Source organism: Triticum dicoccoides, chromosome 7B, assembly GCF_002162155.2.
Source record: "Triticum dicoccoides isolate Atlit2015 ecotype Zavitan chromosome 7B, WEW_v2.0, whole genome shotgun sequence".
NCBI classification, from domain to species: domain Eukaryota; kingdom Viridiplantae; phylum Streptophyta; class Magnoliopsida; order Poales; family Poaceae; genus Triticum; species Triticum dicoccoides.
In genome coordinates this window covers 687,114,731-687,118,914 of record NC_041393.1, presented here as the reverse complement: position 1 = coordinate 687,118,914, position 4,184 = coordinate 687,114,731, and the positions used below count along the sequence as shown (strand labels likewise).

General features: G+C 50.4%; 1 pseudogene; it reads right to left on the bottom strand.

Moving 5' to 3' along the window:
- Window positions 1-1,673: 1,673 nt before the first annotated feature.
- Window positions 1,674-3,940, bottom strand: LOC119340982 (annotated as a pseudogene).
- Between the last annotated feature and the right edge of the window lie 244 nt (window positions 3,941-4,184).

The window sequence follows — 4,184 nt, the reverse complement described above, 5'->3', positions numbered from 1 at the left end:
TCTGGCGGCTAGCCCACAACAGCTTGGCACTCAGGATGAAAATCGTGAGGATTGGGATCGAGCTGGACACCTCGTGCCCGGTTTGTCACAGGAAAAATAAAGACGGTGGCCATATCTTTCTAAAGTGTAAACATGCTAAGGAGTGTTGGGGGAGGCTGGGGCTGGGGGAGACGCGTGAGAAGCTCCTGCCCTGCAGCTCGGCTCACCATATGTTTGAGGAGCTCTGGAAGTGTGACGAAAATATACAGTTGAAAGCTACAATCTTTATGTGGGAATGGTGGAATGTAAGGAACAAGGCCAATGCGGGGGAGGTGGTTCCAAATACCCAAACTATTTGCCACAGAGTGGAAAGCCTGGGAGTGGGATTTCTTGATGCTCAGGGTGCCAGATAAGCCACCAAAACCACCTGACCTTAGCAGATGGGTTAAACCCCCTGAGAACTTTGTGAAAGTGAACTTTGATGGGGCTTTTTCCCAGATCAGTGGTTCTGGAGGATGGGGCTATGTCATTCGCGATCAGGCGGGCGATTTCGTTGCTGCTGGCGCGGGTAATTCAGTGCATTTGAGGTCTCCTCTGCATTCTGAAGCTGTTGCTTGTCTCGCTGCTATCGATGGCGCCATCAGGGTGGGCGCAAACAAGATCATCTTCGAGTCTGATGCTTCAGTATTGGTACAAGCGCTCAACAGCTATGAGTATGACAAGTCGACGATTGGTGTGCTGGTGAAAGAAGCTAGGAGTTTAAGTATTTTAAACTTTGTTTCCTTTAATTTCTCATTTGGCCGGCGGGCTTGTAACACTGTTGCTCATGAGTTGGCAAGGTTTGGTGTGAGTTGTGAGAATGCAGACTCATTCTGGGAGGGTGATGCTCCTCCATGTATCATGAACATTATTGCTAGCGATCTGGCTGAAGTTTAATGGAATGCAATGTTCCCATAAAAAAAAACCTCCAGCCCCAAGGATGGACTACTGTCGGATCATCATAGGAGCAGCAAGGGATGATGGAGAGGTCGATGAAGATTGATTCCCCCCTCTGACAATGCGCACTATATTGATATGTTAGTTTAGAAAAAGATAAAAAATTGATGGCAAAACTATGCAATAATGATATAAATATAGCATGAAATACTTTAAAAATTATATATACGTTTGAGACGTATCAGTCATGCACACTGGGTCAAAAAATATCTGTTGAGATGAAATTTGATTTGTATATATTGCGAGCTTATCTATCTGATAATCTACCTAATTCCGTGCCATTTGCTTAAGCGGTTTGAGAGTAGCTCATAGGTTATCGGAGGTAACAAAACGCGCATTAACTCTGTTTTGTTGTTTTCTTGCCACTTGTGATTTCGTTGGCAAGGTGTTGAGTGTATAGTTTCTACTCTCTCCGTTTCTAAATATAAGTCTTGTCTTTTACCTCCATATGTATTTTGTAGAGAAATCTCTAAAAAGACTTATATTTAGAAACGGAGGAAGTAGATAAGACCGTGTTCCATGATTGTCATAGTGAAAGTTGTATGGGACGGTTCGTCCGTGCCCGTATTTTTCACTCCCGTTTTGTGGAGGTTATTTCAGGTACAAATATTGTGCCATTGTGCTTATTGGTCTGTTATTCCATTGCTTACTTGTTGGCTAAAACTATCTCAAAGTTCACTATAAACTGAGCTGCTAAAAGGGTGAATTAGTACACTGTTTCGTTGATGTTTAACCCCACCAATACACCAATGCACTCGACCTCGCCCTATAACCGGTGAAAACAGAACACTTCCACTTACAATCTACTGTGGTGTTCTAACTGTTGTTAGATCATAATTATGTTAAGCCTAATGCTCAAGATTCAACATCTACATAAAGTCCACCTCAAACATATGCATGCTGTTGTTGGCGTTGTCGTTGTTCTGGTCGGAGACCTCGCCATTGGCCGCCACCGCCGCCGATGGCATCGTGCTGGAGCTCACCGAGGAACACGACAGAATGTTGCTGTTATTGATGTTGTTGTGCAAGAGGGAGGTGATGAAGTGCTGCTGCTCCTGATGGTGGTGGAGCTGCATGGCGTTCCTGATCTGCTGCTGCTCATCGTCCTCCTCCAGCGGCGCACCGAGGGTGAGCGTCGTCGGCCTCGTCGAGGCTACCTCCCTGGCCTGGCTCTGCTGGAGGCAGCTGATCGCGCTCGTGTTGGAGGAGATGGTCGACTTCGTCGTGCTCAAAGCTGATCAACAGATCGTACGTACGTACAAATTAGCCCCGATAAATGATGATCGTTGCACTAGGAATTAGATAAAGCGACCGTGTCATCTTACTGTTGTTGTCGGCAGTGTAGGAACTGGAGATGGCGCCGGCGTTGGGTTTCTTGGAAGGTGGAGCCGAATCCTTGGACAACGCCGCCGTGCTGCCAGGCGCCGGCTTCCTCCGGCGACGGTTGTGCTCTGCGAGCCGCCTCCGGCAGCTCCTCTTTGCCTCGTCGAACTCCGTGAGCATGTGGAACCTAAATCCAATCCGAATTACACGCCTTTTATGTTTAGCTTGGGCATGTCTAGGTCTCAGTTGATTGAGATTTAATCAAATCTCAATCAAGTGGTATAGTATGCAAAGAAAAAAAAGCTGAAAAGAAATTATTTGTAGGAATCTTCATGCAAGACCGAGACAGTCGACTCAGACTTAAGAAAGCTGAAACATAAAATTCAAGTTGTATGTACCAAAAGATAACTTAAAATTCTAGCTAGCTCAACAAGTGATGCATGCGTGTGAACCCATATGCAAAAGTCTAGTCGCCACTGGCACCGCCACACTACATTGGTCAATGCAAGAAAAAGCAGAGATATGGCCAGGGCACGCAGCGGTCTGGAGTCTGCAGCTAGACCAAAGAACGCTCCCTTTTCAATCTCTTTTTCTTTTCGTGACCCTGTCTCCATTGATCGATCGCCCAGGACCGGAAAACGGCAAGGAAAAGCTCATGTTTGTGCTACATGCATGGAGTAGTGTTTTGTGTTGTCTTTTTTATTTGACATGACGGGTCGTCTCTAACACGGACAAGCTAGATGAACCAAAAACAGAGTGAAGACTGAAAAGGCAAACAGTTCCCACTGGCCAAGCTGCAACCTAGCTAAGCTATACGGAGTATACTTGTGCAAGAACATGAGTCATCTTAGTTTCTAGAGAGAGGGATATGGGAATCTATGGGGTCTGACTCTGACCTGCTGCATTGCTGGCAGAAGCGCTGCTGCTTGCCGGCGGCGGAGACGAGGGCGGCCTTGGCGTGGTATTCGCAGACCTTGTGGCGCCGGTGGTAGTGCTTGGCGCCCGAGAGGTCCGCCTTGCAGTCCTCCACCTGGCACCGAGGAGCTTGGTGGTGGGCGCGGCCGAATCCCAGCCCGAACACGCCGCCGAGACGGGACCGCATCAGCATACGGTCCACGGCCAGCATGTCCCCGGGGGAGAAGTAGGTCCGGTGGCCGAGGTTCAGCCCGATCCTCCCCGCGTCCCCGGCACCGCCGCCCTCGCGCTTCACCATCCCGGGCGCCGGGTACACGTCGCCCTGGCCGTGCATGGCCATGGGCGGCATCTGCAGCTGCATCCTGGGCATGGTCGGCGGAGCCATTGGGACGAGCCCACAGGCGCCGCTCCCGTTCCGCGGGAGCCCAAGCATCTGGTGGTGCGGCGCGTCCTGGAACTGGCCGAAGGCGGCGGCAGCCGCCGCGAAGTCGAAGTTGTCGTACATCATGGCGCCCTGGTGGCGCTGGTCTCCTCCTCCGCCGGCCTGGACGGTGGCTGCATTGCCGCGAAGCGGAAGTCGTCGCTCGCTGCTGTGTTCATCCTACCGCCGCTCATCATGGCCCGAGTAAGTGGTCGGTCGGAGCTCAAGAAGAGAAGGCCGGCCGGGGGGAGTTAGATAGGAGGCGTGTGGTTGGCTAAGCTCGCTTGCTAGCCGTATGAATCAGTGAGGTTGTGCTGTGCTGTGTAAGGTGGTGGAGGGCGCAGAGGTGCTTAAAAAGGCAGCCAGGAGAGAGAAGAGATCAAGAGAGAGCAATGTGGGTAGTGCACTGTGGTGGAGAGAGAGAGAGAGAGAGAGAGAGAGAGAGAGAGTGGAGGGGAGGAGAGTTATGAGTGTGTGCGTGTCCGTTGGCAATTAGGCCAACTCTAACCTACGGCCCGGGCATCCGTTTGGTCCGAATTTCATCACTTTG